We start from the raw sequence: 17,510 nt of genomic DNA on the forward strand, positions 1-17,510 counted from the left end.
AGTTGTTTTGGGGCACCATGAACCGCACCCGTATAAGATGGTGAACTTGATAAATGTTGTATGCATTTTGACTGCTCCAGCAACCGTTTCCCTGTCTCTCTCTCTCTCCTCGGGCCTCTCTGTCCCTGAGACAACGATATTGAATTTAGGCCAAATAATTACCCTACAATGGCCTCTATGTGCTCAGGTGAAAGGAAGAGTCACACATTTTACTTTCAATCGAAGCTAGAAATGATTAAATTCAGTGAAGAAGACATGGTGAAAGCCCGGGTAGGATGAAAGCTAGGCCTCTTACATCAGTTAGCCAAGTTGTGATTGCAAAGGAAAAGCTCTTAAAGGAAATTAAAAGTGCTGCTCCAGTGAATACAAGAATGATAAGAAAGTGAAACAGCCTTGTTGCTGATACGGAGAAAGTTTTAGTGGTCTGGATAGAAGATCAAATCAGCCACGTATTCCAAGCCAAAGCATAATCCAGAGCAAGGCTCGAACTCTCTTCAGTTCTATAAAGGCTGAGAGAGGTGAGGAAGCTGCAGAAAAGAAGTTCGAAGCTAGCAGAGGTTGGTTCATGAGGTTTTTGGAAGGAAGACATCTCCGTAACATAAAAGTACAAGGTGAAACAGCAAGTGCTGAGGTAGAAGCTGCAGCAGGTTATCCAGAAGATCTAGCTAAGATAACTAATGAAGGTGGCTATACTAAACAACACATTTTCCATGTAGATGAAACAGCCTTATATTGGAAGTAGATGCCGTCTAGCACTTTCATAGCTGGAGAGGAGAAATCAATGCCTGGCTTCAAAGCTTCAGAAGCCAGGCTGACTTCCTTGTTAGGGGCTCATGCAGCTGGTGACTTTAAATTGAAGACAATGCTTGTTTAATGTTGAAAATCCTAGGGCCCTTAAGAATTATGCTAAATCTACTCTGCCTGTGTTCTAGAAATGGAACAACAAAGCCTCAGTGACAGCACATCTGTTTATAACATGGTTTACAGAACATTTTAAGCACACCATTGAGACCTACTCCTCAGACAAAAGGATCCCTTTCAAAATATTGCTGCTGGGCTTCCCTGGTGGTGCAATGGTTGAATCTGCCTGCCAGTGCAGGGGACACAGGTTCGAGCCCTGGTCCAGGAAGATCCCACATGATGCAGGGCAACTAAGCCCATGGGTCACAACTACTGAACCTGTGCTGTAGAGCCCATGAGCCACAACTACTGAGCCACATGCCACAACTACTGAAGCCTGCACGCCCAGAGCCCATGCTCAATAAGAAAAGCCCGCCATGAGAAGACCACACACCGCAATGAAGACCCAACACAGCCAAAAATATAAATAAATAAATATATCTATATATTAAAAAAAATATATTACTGCTCCTTGAAAATGCACCTGTTCATTGAAGAACTTTGATGGAGATGTACAATGAGACTAATGTTGTTTTCATGCCTGCTAACACAACATCTGCTCTGTAGCCCATGGATCAGGAGTAATTTTGACCTTCAAGTCTTATTATTTAAGAAAGACTTAAGAGCTTTTGCACAGTAAAGGAAACCATAAACAAGACGAAAAGACAACCCTCAGAATGGGAGAAAGTATTTGCAAATGAAGCAACTGACAGAGGTTTAATCTCTAAAATTTACAAGCAGCTCATGCAACTCAATATCAAAAAAAAACAAACAACCCAATCCAAAAATGGGCAGAAGACCTCAATAGACATTTCTCCAAAGAAGATATACAGATTGCTAACAAACACATGAAAGAATGCTCAACATCATTAATCATTAGAGAAATGCAAATCAAAACTACAATGAGGTATCATCTCACACCGGTTCAGAATGGCCATCATCAAAAAATCTACAAACAATAAATGCTGGAGAGAGTGTGGAGAAAAGGGAACCCTCTTGCACTGTTGGTGGGAATGTAAATTGATACAGCCACTATAGAGAACATTATGGAGGTTCCTTAAAAAACTGAAAATAGAACTACCATACCACCCAGCAATGCCACTACTGGGCATATACCCAGAGAAAACCATAATTCAAAAAGAGTCATGTACCACAATGTTCATTGCTGTTCTATTTACAATAGCCAGGACATGGAAGCAACCTAAGTGTCCATCAACAGATGAATGGATAAAGAAGATGTGGCACATATATACAATGGAATATTACTCAGCCATAAAAAAAACGAAATTGAGTTATTTGTAGTGAGGTGGATGGACCTAGAGTCTGTCATACAGAGTGAAGTAAGTCAGAAAGGGAAAAACAAATACCGTATGCTAACACGTATATATGGAATCTAAAAAAAAAAAAAAGTGGTCATGAAGAACCTAGGGACAAGACGGGAATAAAGACGCAAACCTACTAGAGAATGGACTTGAGGACATGGGGAGGGGGAAGGGTAAGCTGGGACAAAGTGAGAGAGTGGCATGGACATATATACACTACCAAACGTAAAATAGCTAGCTAGTGGGAAGCAGCTGCATACCACAGGGAGATCAGCTCGGTGTTTTATGACCACCTAGAGGGGTGGGATAGGGAGGGTTGGAGGGAGGGAGACATAAGAGGGAAGCGATATGGGGATATATGTATATGTATAACTGATTCACTTTGTTATAAAGCAGAAACTAACACACCATTGTAAAGCAATTATACTCCAATAAAGATGTTAAAAAAAAGACTTAACATAGAGATTATCATACTAAGTGAAGTAGGTCAGACAGAGAACAACAAGTATCATATGATATCGCTTATATGCGGAATCTAAAACATGACACAAATGAACTTATCTGTGAAATGAGAACAGACTCACACACATAGAAAACAAACTTATGGCTACCAAAGAGTAAAGGGAGAGGGATAAATAAGGAGTTTGGGATTAACGTATACACAGTGCTATATATAAAATAGATAACCAACAAGGACCTACTATATAGCACAGGGAACTATACTCGATATTTTATAATAACCCATAAGGGAAAAGACTCTGAAAAAGAATATATATATATATATATGTGTATATATGTCTGTATCACTTTGCTGTACACCTGCAACTAACACAACATTGTCAGTCAACTATACTTCAATTTTTAAAAACAGGAAAGACATTTTGTAAGGCTATAGCTGCCATAGATAGTGATTCCTTTGATGGATCAGGGAAAAGTCAACTGACAACCTTCCGGAAAGGATTTACCATTCTAGACATAATTAAGAACATTCATGAATCATGGGAAGAGGTCAAAATATCAACATTAACAGGAGTCGGGAAGAAGTTGATTCTAACCCTTGTGGATGACTTTGAGGGGTTCAAGACTTCAGTGGAGGAAGTAACTGCACATGTGGTAGAAATAGCCAGAGAACTAGAATTAAAAGTGGAACCTGAAGATGTGAGTGAATTGCTGCAATCTTATGATAAAACTTGAAGAGATGAGGAGTTGCTTCTTCTAGATGAGAAAGTTGTTTCTTGAGATGGAATCTACTCCTGGTAAAGAAGCTGTGAAGATTGTCGAAATAACAACAGAAGGTGTAGAATACCGCATCAACTTAGTAGATGAAGCAGCAGTAGGGTTTGAGAGGATTGACTCCAATTTTGAAAGAAATACTACTGTGGGTAAAACGCTGTCAAATGACATTGCATGCTCCAGAGAAATTGTTCATGAAAGGAAGAGTCAGTCAGTGTGGGAAACTTTATTGTTGTCTTATTTTAAGAAATTGTCTCAGCCACCCTGATCAGTCAGCAGCTATCTAGACCCTCCACCAGCAAAAAGATTATGACTCGCAGAAGGCTCAGATTTTTTTTAGCAATAAAGTATTTTTTTTAACTAAAGTATGTATACTTTTAAGACATAATGCTATTGCATACTTAATAGACTGTAGTATAGTGTAAACATAACTTTTATATGTGCTGGAAAACCAAAAAACGCATGTGGCTTGCTTTTCTGTGATATTTGCTTTATTGCACTGGCCTGGAACAGAACCCACAATATCCCCGAGATATGCCTGTATTTACATAATGCTTACTAAGACCCAGGCACTGTTCTACGTGATTTATTTAAATTCATTTAAGAGGACATTCATGAGACAGTAGCAAAGTTTATCACTGGAGGGCTTCCACTTGGAAAGGCCCAACACCACAACATTTAATAGCATCAGTAACCGTTGTAATAGCAGCTGCTATATTTTAAGGTTAAAAAACCTTTTTAAACATACATTGTCTTTTTTTCCTCCCAGTTTTGTTGAGGTACAATTTACATACCATAAATTTTAGCCATTGTAAATGCACAGTTCAATGATTTCGGTAAATTTTTAGAGTTATGCAGCTATCACTGCAATTCAGTTTTAGGACCTTTCCATCACTCCAAAAAGTTACCTTGTGCTTGTTTGTAGTTAATCCCTGTTCCCACCCTTAGCCATAGGCAATCACTGATCTTTCTTTCTCTATAAATTTACCTTTTTTGAAAACTTCATATGTAGGGAATCATACAATATGTTATCTTTTGCATCTGGGTTCTTTACTTAGCATAATCTTTTTGAGGTTCATTCATGTTGTAGTATGTATTGGTAGTTCATTCCTTTTAATTGTTGAGTAGTATTCCATTGTGTTGATATACTACATTTTGTTCATGTATTCACAAGTTGATAGACATTTGGATTGTTTCCATTTTGTGTTATTATGAATAATGCTATTATGAACATTATCCTATATAATTGGATATATTATCCTATATTATCCTATATAATATGTGTGTGTTTTGTGTGAACATATGTTTTCATTTTTGTTGGGTAAATTCTTAGGTGCAGTGGACTGAATATTTATGTCTGCCCACAATTCACATGTTGAAATTCTAATCCCCAAATGTGGTAGCATTTGGAGGTTGGACCTCTGGGAGGTGATCAATTCTAGTAGTTTTTCTGTATGGATTCCTTGGGATTTTTAACATGCAGGATAATGTCATCTGTGAACAAAGACAGTTTTAATTCTTCCTTTCCAATCTGGATGCCTTTAATTAATTAGATGATGATGACGATTAGAATTTTTAATATTATCCTTTTGCCTTATTGCACTACAGCGTTGTATAGAAGTGGCAAAAGCAGGCATTCTTGCCCTGTTCCCAATCCTAGGAGGAAAGCATTCAGTCTCTCACCATTTATGTATTATGGTTACCTATAGGTTTTTAAAAAAACTGATAGATGCCCTTTATCAGGTTGAAGAAATTCCCTTATTTTCCCAGTTTATTGAGAGTTTTTATCTTATCTTTTGAGATGATCAGTGGTTTTGTCCTTTATTCTATCAGTATGATGTATTGCATTAATTAATTTTGGATGTTACACCAACCTTGCATTCCTGAAGTAAATCCCCACTTGGTTATCCTATATAATATTTTTTATATGTTGGTAGGTAGGGTTTACTAATATTTTGTTAAGAATTAAAATTTTCTTCCCTTGTGGTGTTTTTGGTCTCATAGAATGAGTTGGGAAGTGTCTCTTTCTCCTATTTTCTGAAAGATTTTGCAAAGGGTTTGTATTATTTCTTCTTTAAATATTTAATAGGATTCACCTGTGAAATCATCTGGGCTTGTGCTTTTTTTTGTGGGAAGATTTTAAGTTATGAAATAAGTTTCTTCTTATCAACCTATTCATATCATCTATTTCTTCTTGAGTCAGTTTTGGTAATTTATGTCTTTCTATAGATTTCCATTTTATCTAAGCTGTCTAATTTGTTGGCATAAAGTTGTTCTTTAGGATTGATAATGGTGGCCCTTCTTTCATTCATCATTTTGTAATATTTATCTCCTTTCTCTCTCTTTCATTTTTTCTCTCTCCCTCATCAGTCAAGGATTTGTCATTTTTTTTGATCTTTAGAAAGAACCAACTTTTTGTTTCTTGTTTTCTCTAGAGTTTTTCTGTTTTCTCTTTAGTTGATTTCTACTCAACTCTTTTTGATTTACTTTCCTCTGATTGCTTTGGATTTTAGTTTGTTCTTCTGTTTCTTGTTTCTTAAGGTGAAGATTAGGTTATTTGTTTGAGAGCCTTCTTTTCTGATACAGGCATTTAAAGCTATACATTTTCCTCTAAGCATTGCTTTAGCTGTATCCCACATATTTTAAAAAAATTAATTAAGTTATTTAATTTTGGCTGCGTTGGGTCTTCGTTGCTGCATGCAGGCTTTCTCTAGTTGTAGTGAGCAGGGGCTACTCTTAGTTGTGGTGCACGGGTTTCTCAGTGAGGTGGCTTCTCTTGTTGTGGAGCATGGGCTCTAGGCATGCGGGCTTCAGTAGTTGTGGCATGAGGCCTCAGTAGTTGTGGCTCACGGGCTCTAGAGCTCAGGCTCAGTAGTTGTGGCGCACGGGCTTAGTTGCTCCGTGTCATGTAGTATCTTCCAGGACCAGGGCTTGAACCCATGTCCCCTGCATTGGCAGGCGGATTCTTAACCACTGCACCACCAGGGAAGTCCAGTATCTCACATATTTTGACATGCTGTGTTTTCATTTTCACTGAGTTGAAAATGTTTTCTGATTTCTTTTGTCATTTCTTTTTTGACCAGTGGGTTATTTCGAAGTGTATAATTTCTAAACATTTGGAGATTTCCCAGGTTCTTTCTGTTGTTGATTTCTACTCGTAAACAGAGAACATACTTGATAGAATTTCAGACTTTTTAAATTTATTAAGACTTGTTTATGGACTAGCGTATAATCTATCCCAGGGAATCTTCCATGTGTACTTCAGTGTGCTGAGTCTATGCATTGTATATTCTGCAATCACTGGATGGAGTGTTCTATATATATCAATTAGGTGAAGCTGGTTGATTGTATTGTTCAAGGCTTCTATATCCTTGCTAATATTTTGTGTAGTTTTTCTATCAGTTAGCAAGAATGGAGTATTTAAATTTCCAACTATAGTTGTTGAATCCTCTATTTCTCCTTTCAGGTCTGTTAGTTGTTGCTTCATGTATTTTGGGGATCTGTTTTTAGGTGCATATGCATGTATAATCGTTACATCTTCCTGATGTATTGACCCTTTTATCATTTTGGAATGTTCCTCCTTATCTCTGATAATAATGCTTGTGTTAAAGTCTATTTTGTCTCTTATTAACTTGGCCACTCCAGCTTTCTTACGGTTATTGTTTGCATGGTACAGCTCATCCCATTTTACTTTTAACCTATTTGTGTCTTTGAATCTAACGTGTGTCATTTATTGACAACACATAGTTTGGATCTTGCTTTTTATCCACCTGGCAATTCCTGCCTTTGTTTAGGATGTTCATATAATTGATTGATACGGTTGGATTTACGTTTACCATTTTGCTATTTGTTTTCTGTATGTCTTCTGTCTTTTTTTTGTACCTGTGTTCTTCTGTGATTGCCTTCTTTTTATGTTAAATAAAAATATTTTAGTGTAGCATTTCAATTCAATTCAAATATCTTTTGATATTTTTACTGTATTTTTTGAGTTATTTTCTTAGTGGTTGCTCTAGGGCTTACAGTGTGCATCTCAACTTCTCACTATCTACTTCAGACTAGTAGGAACTTAATTCCTGTAAAATCAGACTTTGCTCCAGTGAAGCTGCATTCTCCTTCCCTCCTTTTGTGCGACTCTTGCCATATTAATTATATGTATATATGTTATAATTCCAACAATACAATGTTATCATTTTGCTTCATACAATTTTATGTTTTTTAAGTTAAGTAAAGAAATGAGAAAAAATTTTATGTATTTTATATTAACACATCTTTAATATGGTGCTCTTTATTTCTTCCTGTGGATTCAGATTAGCATCTGACATCATTTCCTTTTAGCCTGAAGGACTTCTTTTAGTATTTCTTACTTACATGGCTAGTCTGAACGATGAGTTTCTGTGTTGTTATTTATCTGGCAATGCTTTATCTTGTTTTCACTTTTGCTAGATATTTTTCTTTTACTGCTTTCAAGATTTTCTCTTTCTCTTTGAAGAGTTTGATTATGCTTTGTCTAGTTATAGAATTCCTAGTATTTATCCTTCCTGGTGTTCGTTGAGCTTCTTGCATGTGTAGATTGATGTTTTTCATCAAGTTTAGGAAATTTTCAGTCATTATTCCTACAAATAGTTTTCCTTCTATCTCCCCTTGCCTACTCCTTCTGAGACTCTCATTACATGTATATGGTATATTTGATGTTGTCCCACAGGTCCCTGAGACTCTGGTTCATTTTTCTATAATATTTTCTGTCTATTCTTCAGATTGGATAATTTCAGTTTCTTTATATCCAAGTTCACTGATTCTGTCTTTTGCCATCTTGAATCTTATGTTGAGCCCCTCTAGTACCTTTTCATTTCAGTTACTGAACTCTTCAACTCCAGAATTTTCATTTGGTTTTAAAAATTTTTTTTATCTTTATTAAAAATCTTTATTTGTTGATTCATTCTTATCACATTTTCTTATAATTCTTTAAACATGCTTTCATTTAGTTCTTTGGACATATTTATAATATATACTTTGAATTTTTTGTCTGCTAAATCCAACATCTGGATACATTTTTAATAGTTTCTATTAACTGCTACATTTCCTTTGTATGGGTCACACTTTACTGTTTCTTTGCATGTCTCATGATTTTTGTTGAAAACAACATTTTGATAATATATTGTAGCAACTCTGGTTTCTGATATTTTCCCCCAATTGTTGTTGTTTCTATTTATTTGTTCTTTTCTTTGTTTAGTAGTTGCCTGGAGTAAATCTGTGAAATCTGTCTCGTCTCCAGTGTGTGGCCTCTGATGTCTTTGCTCAGTATATATTCTTTTAATTTAATTTTTTAATTTTTAAGCTTGGATCACTAGAGGTTGCCCCTCTGTCTGTGTAGCATAGTGGGCAAGTCACATATGTTTTAGATCTTGGTTTCTTACTTAAAATGGCAATAACATAGTACTCAACTCATAAGGTTCTCGGGTGGTTTGAATTACCTAATCAGTGTAAAGTACTCAGCACAGTGACTAGTATATAGTAAGTGCTCAATGGATGTGAGCATAATTATTGCTGACTGTTATTGTGTGAGGAAAGTAAGGGTCGGAGATGAAGTGACTCAAGATCACACATCTGGTGAGAGCTAGAGCAGAACTTGAACTCAGGTCAGTCTGATGCTGTTCTTGCAGGCTGCACCTCCTGGCTCTGAGATGTCTCCGTCAAGTTAAGTCACAAAATGTCTGAGTAAGCGCTTGATGGAGTAAAAGGATTGGAAGAAATTCTGACCCTCCAACCCCAAGATTCTGTGGTTCTGAGATAGTGCACTGTGGACAGAAATGGGAGCAAGCAGGTTTGGATGTTGAACCTTGAGCTGGATAGGCCTCTATGATCACCCAGTGCTGGCTGGTGATTGGGGCCTCAGACTCCTGAGGGTCTAAGGTTGGAAAGACCATGTGCACCCGGGAGGCATCTTTGGCCCTTAGTCTGGAAAGTGCCTGGCAGAGCTCACCTCACTGGGGCCTTTGCAGGAATCTGGATTTCTGGAGAGTTCCCTGGGGCCAGCATACCTTACCTCACTGCCTGCCCAGCTTAGGAAATGAGAGGAAACTGCAGAAGAAAGTTTGCAGATCAGATATAGCATTGCTGGAATGCACGTCCCTGTGGTCCTGCCGCCCCACAGTCTTCTCCAGGCAGCACAGAGGATTGTTTCAGTCTCGCTTCCTGGATTTCCTTCCCCAGAGAGTAAAGGGCAAGTCCTACATTTGTGGCTAGCTAGCTAGAGACTGTTTCTATTAACTATACCTTTGGGAGGTACGCTAATTTAATTCTGTCCTTTAGACGTTTTTCCTGTCTAGAGGTGGTATCTCTGGAATCGAACCTTTCCTAAGGACAGGGCTTTATTCTTACATCTAAATTTAGAGCCAAGGAAACTAGTTGAGGCGTTAGTTGAACTCGCATCCTTTGGATGCATTTAATATCACAGTGAATTTCTTAGTAGGGCCTTTGTCAGAGAGAAAGAATTTGCCCTTTCTTTTTTTAATTGGGGGGTAAAAGGTTGACAGTAAACAAGGACGTATCTTTGAAGTGTTTAGTGAGATAGGGAAGTCTTAAATATTTCCTGGCATTCATCTAATTTACAAGTACACAACTTTGTTAATCATGTCCAGGCATGTCCTTAGCCTCAAGTCTTGCCATAATATTAAGAGTGTGTTCACTGGAATGCAGCCTGCATCATTCACTTCTGGCTACAAATGAAAAGTTCCAGGCAACTGGGATTCTACTTCAGTTTGCGTGCAATGCAATTACAATCTCAGAAGCTTAGTGGAATAGTTTCCAGAGGCGGAATCCCATTTCTTTCTCCTTCTATATGCCGCAGCTCTTGAGTTAAGTCACACCAGTAAATATTAAGTCAAGATATTGGGGGAGATTGCCTCTCTGACTGATGGACTGTCTTCTTATGGTTCCTCACAGTGCTACATAGATAATTTGAAATTTCCTGAAAAAATTGGATGGGGTAATGCCTGTGGAGAAGATATCGAAAGAAGTAACACAGTAGAGGAATTTGGGGGAATCAGAAGCAAATCTTCAGCCAATATTGCCAGTAAGTGGACTCAGGTAGATGGAGGAGCTGTCACCAGACTTCATTCCCTCATTCATTCAGCAAAGATTTATTGAATTCCAGCTGTGAGCCAAATCCTGCCCTAAGTGCTAGGGATACAGGGTTTAGAAAAACAGATGTGACCTCTGTCCTCATGGAGCGCACAGTGCAAATAGACATTAATCAGATAATTGAGCAGGTGGTTAATTAGATGCAGTTGTGAGAAGGGCAGTGAGGGGAGCTGCAGGTGCTGTGTTAGTGGGGATTCGGGGTTTGTGTGTGGGGGGTGCTAGAAAGGCTTCCTTGAGAGGGTGACATTTAAGGTGAGACTGACGGATGGGTGGGATTTCGCTGGTCCAGAAAGCAGAGCAGGAGGGGTACAGCCTGAGAGTACAGGGGAAATAGAGTCTTTGGGGATGGAAGGTGTTTGATGTGCCCTAAACACGGAGGCCTAACCAGTGTTGCTGGAGCCCAGGGCACTGCAGACTAGAGGGGTGAGTGGGGCCGGGCCATGCAGGATTGAGAGCTGGGGACTTTATCCTGTGGACAGTGGGATTTGTGACCATTGATGGAGTTTTCAGCAAGGGAGAAACATGGTTTGCATTTTCAACTAGTGACTTAAGTGCTTTTTCATGCATTCTTCTGTGGGATGGACTGGAGAGTGGCCTGGATTTGAAGATCCCCATGGAGCACATCAAAGCCCAAAGAAGAGTTCTGTTTGTGGCATGTGGTCAAGGAGCCAGCTTTGGAAGGTTTTGAAGAGGAGGATGACATAGTCTGGGGAGCAGCTCTGCGGTGGCTTTCAAGTTCAGGGAAACATAGTATGTACCAGAAGGCGCTGAAGAAGCCAGTCCAGGCATTTAGGAGGGAAGTGGCTTGGAATTTTTAAGTAAGGGGGGAGTTTAGCCCTCAGGGCAGGTGTCAGGGATGGTGGAGCTGGAAAAGCTCTATAGTCTGAAGTCTTCAGATGCTAAGGGAGGATAAGGCCTTCACAGGAAAATATAGAGGTTACAGATCTGAGTGAAAGCGACTGAGGAGAGGAGGGAAGAGGGGCTGGAGGGGCTTCTGGGCTTGTTGTGAAAGGAGAGGTGGGTATCCAGGTGCAGAGTAGGGATATGAGCCCCCTGTGAGAGGAATAAGAGCCAGGGCTCATTTTCAACATTCAGGAGGGCCCTGAAAGAAGATAGTGAAGCCACTGTCCCCACTGTGTCCCTCAGCATCCAGCGGACGGGTCGACCTGCCTCTCCGGCCAGGTCAGCCTGTCCCGGTAACTCCACGACCTCAGAGCGGAGGGCTAGAGTCATTTGTGCCACAGCTCTAAAGTCAGAAAGCTGCTTTTTATAAATTAGCACAAATTGACCTCATTACCCATGGTCATTAAGGAACTTCAGAGATCAAAGTGAAAAAACAAAAACAGATCAAAAACTCCTCCAGACCACAGCTTTCCTCCGGAAGCAGGACCCAAACAAAGATACCAGCGGCTGGCTTTCTGCTCTGGTGTGTCTCTCCTCCCGGTGCTGGTTCTGGGGAAGGTCCCTTCCAGGCTGTTATTCCTCTCCGTTCCCTGTAGGTGTGCTTACAGTTTCGTGTTCTACTAGTCACATTATCATGATGGAACATTCCCCACCCAGGCTGCTTTTTCCATTCTTTAGTCTTCTAAGTTCTGACACCATGAGCTTTCCAAAACCCGGCTTATTCTGTATTTCTCAGAACAGTCTTTCTTCTCAATACTCCAGGACTCCCCATCCTTTCATTCCTTTCTCCCCTTTTTTCTTTCCTTTTCCCTTCTCTCTTCTTTCTCTTTAACTGGAGTGAGGTCATTTGCGGAGCTGTTGATACTTTGTGGAAGGGTAGCCAGAAGGGACACCAAGCCTTCCTTGCTACGACTTCTGATGTGTACAGCCTGTAAAGTGAGCCAAAGAAAATACCCAGCATTTGAGAAAATGAAACTGAAGGGATTGTTTAAGATACAGGACTATATAAAACTCTTCTTTTTAATGTAGTCCATTTTCTTGGTGAAGATAAGAGTGATTTGACATGAGGGAGGAACTTCAGATTTTTTCCTTAACTGAATTATAGACACTTCCTTCAGGATTGGTGATTTCCCCAGAATATTTTCTCAGCCCACAGCATCTGTGCTAATTTGAATATTGGAAATTTTACAAGCTGTGTGGGAGTTGGAGGGGTTGTGTTGATTGTTCAGTGAGACCTGAAGAGGGAGTGACCTTGTTTCTGGGTAAACAGACCTGAATCAGATAGACTCATGAGGTAGCTTGGGGGGAGGGGTTCTTCTGAATCATTCTGAGGATTTTCTTTTTTTTTTAACATCTTTATTGGAGTATAATTGCTTTACAATGTTGTGCCAGTCTCCGCTGCACAGCAAAGTGAACCAGCCTTATGCATATGTATATCCTTATATCCCTTCCCTCTTGCGTCTCCCTCCCACCTTCTCTATCCCACCCTTCTAACTGGTTTCCCTGTGCTAAGCAGCTGCTTCCCACTAGCTATCTATTTCACATTTGGTAGTGTATATATGTCAGTGTTACTCTCTCACTTCGTCCCAGTTTACCCTGCCCCCGCCCCATGTCCTAAAGTCCATTCTCTACGTCTGTGTCGTTATTCCTGTACTGCCCCCTAGGTTCATCAGAACCATTTTTTTTTTTTTTTAGATTCTATATATATGTGTTAGCATACGGTATTTGTTTTTCTCTTTCTGACTTACTTCACTCTATATGACAGACTCTAGGTCCGTCCACCTCACTACAAATAACTCAATTTCGTTTCGTTTTATGGCTGAATAATATTCCATTGTATATATGTGCCACATCTTCCTTATCCATTCATCTGTCGATGGACACTTAGGTTGCTTCCATGTCCTGGCTGTTGTAAATAGAGCTGCAATGAACATTGTGGTGTATGTCTCTTTTTGAATTATAGTTTTCTCAGGGTATATGCCCAGTAGTGGGATTGCTGGGTCATATGGTAATTCTATTTTTACTTCTTTAAGCAACCTCCATACTGTTCTCCCTAGTGGCTGTATCAATTTACATTCCCACCAACAGTGCAAGAGGGTTCCCTTTTCTCCACACCCTCTCCAGCATTTATTGTTTGTAGATTTTTTTTTTTTTTTTTTTAGCCGTACATGGGCCTCTCACTGTTGTGGCCTCTTCCGTCGCGGAGCATAGGCTCCGGGCGCGCAGGCTTAGTGGCCATGGCTCAAGGGCCCAGCTGCTCCATGGCATGTGGGATCTTCCCGGACCGGAGCACAAACCCGTGTCCCCTGCATCGGCAGGCGGACTCTCAACCACTGTGCCACCAGGGAAGCCCTATTGTTTGTAGATTTTTTGATGATGGCCATTCTGACTGGTGTGAGGTGATACCTCATTGTACTTTTGATTTGCATTTCTCTAGTGATTAGTGATGTTGAGCATCCTTTCATGTGTTTGTTGGCAATCTGTATATCTTCTTTGGAAAAATGTCTATTTAGGTCTTCTGACCATTTTTGGGTTGGGTTGTTTGGCTTTTTCATATTGAGCTGCATGAGCTGCTTGTAAGTTTTGGAGATTAACCCTTTGTCAGTTGCGTTGTTTGCAAATATTTTCTCCCATTCTGAAGGTTGTCTTTTCGTCTTGTTTATGGTTTCCTTTGCTCTGCAAAAGCTTTTAAGTTTCATTAGGTCCCATTTGTTTATTTTTGTTTTAATTTCCATTTCTCTAGGAGGTGGGTCAAAAAAGGATCTTGCTGTGATTTATGTCATAGAGTGCTCTGCCTATGTTTTCCTCTAAGAGTTTTATTGTGTCTGGCCTTACATTTAGGTCTTTAATCCATTTTGAGTTTATTTTTGTGTATGGTATTAGGAAGTGTTCTAATTTCATTCTTTTACATGTAGCTGTCCAGTTTTCCCAACACCACTTATTGAAGAGCCTGTCTTTCCTCCATTGTATACTCTTGCCTCCTTTATCAAAGGTAAGGTGACCATGTGTGCATGGGTTTATCTCTGGGCTTTCTATCCTGTTCCATTGATCTATATTTCTGTTTGTGTGCCAGTACCATACTGTCTTGATTCCTGTAGCTTTGTAGTATAGTCTGAAGTCAGGGAGCCTCATTCCTCCAGCTCCATTTTTCTTTCTCAAGATTACTTTGGCTATTTGGGGTCTTTTGTGTTTCCATACAAATTGTGAAATTTTTTGTTCTAGTTCTGTGAAAAATGCCACTGGTATTTTGATAGGGATTGCACTGAATCTGTAGATTGCTTTGGGTAGTAGAGTCATTTTCACAATGTTGATTCTTCCAATCCAAGAACGTAGTATATCTCTCCATCTGTTTGTATCATCTTTAAATTCTTTCATCAGCATCTTATGGTTTTCTGCATACAGGTCTTTTGTCTCCTGAGGTAGGTTTATTCCTAGGTATTTTATTCTTTTTGTTGTAATGATAAATGGGAGTGTTTCCTTAATTTCTCTTTCAGATTTTTCATCATTAGTGTATAGGAATGCCAGAGATTTCTGTGCATTAATTTTGTATCCTGCTACTCTACCAAATTCATTGATTAGCTCTAGTAGTTTTCTGGTAGCATCTTTAGGATTCTCTATGTATAGTATCCTGTCATCTGCAAACAGTGACAGCTTTACTTCTTCTTTTTTGATTAGGATTCCTTTAATTTCTTTTTCTTCTCTGATTGCTGTGGTTAAAACTCCAAAACTATGTTGAATAATAGTGGTGAGAGTGGGCAACCTTGTCTTGTTCCTGATCTAAGAGGAAATGGTTTCAGTTTTTCACCATTGAGAACGATGTTGGCTGTGGGTTTGTCTAATATGGCCTTTATTATGTTGAGGTAAGTTCCCTCTGTGCCTACTTTCTGGAGGACTTTTATCATAAATGGGTGTTGAATTTTGTCAGAAGCATTTTCTGCATCTATTGAGATGATCATATGGGTTTTTTCCTTCAGTTTGTTAATATGGTATATCACATTGATTGATTTGCATATATTGAAGAATCCTTTCATTCCTGGGATAAACCCCACTTGATCATGGTGTATGATCCTTTCAATGTGCTGTTGGATTTTGTTTGCTAGTATTTTGTTGAGAATTTTTGCATCTGTGTTCATCAGAGATATTGGCCTGTAGTTTTCTTTTTTTGTGACATCTCTGTCTGGTTTTGGTATCAGGGTGATGGTGGCCCCGTAGAATGAGTTTGGGAGTGTTTCCCCCTCTGCTATATTTTGGAAGAGTTTGAGAAGGATAGGTGTTAGCTCTTCTCTAAATGTTTGATAGAATTTGCCTGTGAAGCCATCTGGTCTCGGACTTCTGTTTGTTGGAAGATTTTTAATCACAGTTTCAGTTTCAGTGCTTGTGATTGGTCTGTTTATATTTTCTATTTTTTCCTGCTTCAGTCTGGGAAGGTTGTGCTTTTCTAAGAATTTGTCCATTTCTTCCAGGTTGTCCATTTTATTGGCATAGTTGCTTGTAGCAATCTCTCATGAGCCTTTGTATTTCTGCAGTGTCAGTTGTTACTTCTCCTTTTTAATTTCTAATTCTGTTGATTTGAGTCTTGTCCGTTTTTTTCTTCATGAGTCTGGCTAATGGTTTATCAATTTTGTTTATCTTCTCCAAGAACCAGCTTTTAGTTTTATTGATCTTTGCTATTCGTTCCTTCATTTCTTTTTCATTTATTTCTGATTTGATCTTTATGATTTCGTTCCTTCTGCTAACTTCGGGTTTTTTCTCTTCTTCTTTCTCTAATTGCTTTAGGTGTAAGGTTAGGTTGTTTATTTGAGATTTTTCTTGTTTTTTGAGGTAGGATTGTACTGCTGTAAACTTCCTTCTTAGAACTGCTTTTGCTGCATCCCATAGGTTTTGGGTCATTGTGTTTTCATTGTCATTTGTGTCTTGGTATTTTTTGACTTCCTCTTTGATTTCTTCAGTGATCTCTTGGTTATTTAGTAGTGTATTGTTTAGCCTCCATGTGTTTGTATTTTTTACAGGTTTTTCCTGTAATTGATATCTCATAGTGTTGTGGTCGGAAAAGATACTTGATATGATTTCAATTTTCTTAAATTTACCAAGGCTAGATTTGTGACACAAGATATGGTCTATCCTGGAGAATATTCCATGAGCACTTGAGAAAAATGTGTATTCTCTTGTTTTTGGTTGGAATGTCCTATAAATATCAATGAAGTCCATCTTGTTTAATGTGTCATTTGAAGCTTGTGTTTATTTATTTTCATTTTGGATGATCTGTCCATTGGTGAAAGTGGGGTGTTAAAGTCCCCTACTATTAGTGTGTTACTGTTTATTTCCTCTTTTATGGCTGTTAGCATTTGCCTTATGTATTGAGGTGCTCCTATTTTGGGTGCATAAATGTTTACAATTGTTATATCTTCTTCTTGGATTGATCCCTTGATCATTATGTAGTGTCCTTCTTTGTCTCTTGTAATAGTCTTTATTTTAAAGTCTGTTTTGTTTGATATGAGGATTGCTACTCCAGCTTTCTTTTTGTTTCCATTTGCATGGAATATCTTTTTCCATCCCCTCACTTTCAGTCTGTATGTGTCCCTAGGTCTGAAGTGGGTCTCTTGCAGACAGCGTATATATGGTCTTGTTTGTGTATCCATTCAGCCAGTCTGTGTCTTTTGGTGGGAGCATTTAATCCATGTACATTTAAGGTAATTATCGATATATATGTTCCTATTCCCATTTTCTTAATTGTTTGGGGTTTGTTTTTGTAGGTCTTTTCCTTCTCTTGTGTTTCTTGCCTAGAGAAGTTCCTTTAGCAGTTGTTGTAAAGCTGGTTTGGTGGTGCTGAATTCTCTTAACTTTTGCTTGTCTGTAAAGGTTTTAATTTCTCCATCGAATGTGAATGAGATCCTTTCTGGGTAGAGTACTGGGTTGCAGGTTTTTCCCTTTCATCACTTTATATATGTCCCGCCACTCCCTTCTGGCTTGCAGAGTTTCTGCTGAAAGATCAGCTGTTAACCTTATGTGTAG

The 17,510-nt window shown here is 38.9% G+C and overlaps 1 protein-coding gene across 1 annotated transcript in view; it reads left to right on the top strand.

Moving 5' to 3' along the window:
• The window catches only part of XXYLT1 (xyloside xylosyltransferase 1), a 190,182-nt gene that overhangs the window by 64,646 nt on the left and 108,026 nt on the right, over positions 1-17,510 (top strand). The window lies entirely within an intron of this gene.

The sequence above is a fragment of the Delphinus delphis genome, chromosome 4 (genome assembly GCF_949987515.2).
Source record: "Delphinus delphis chromosome 4, mDelDel1.2, whole genome shotgun sequence".
Classification (NCBI taxonomy): Eukaryota; Metazoa; Chordata; class Mammalia; order Artiodactyla; family Delphinidae; genus Delphinus; species Delphinus delphis.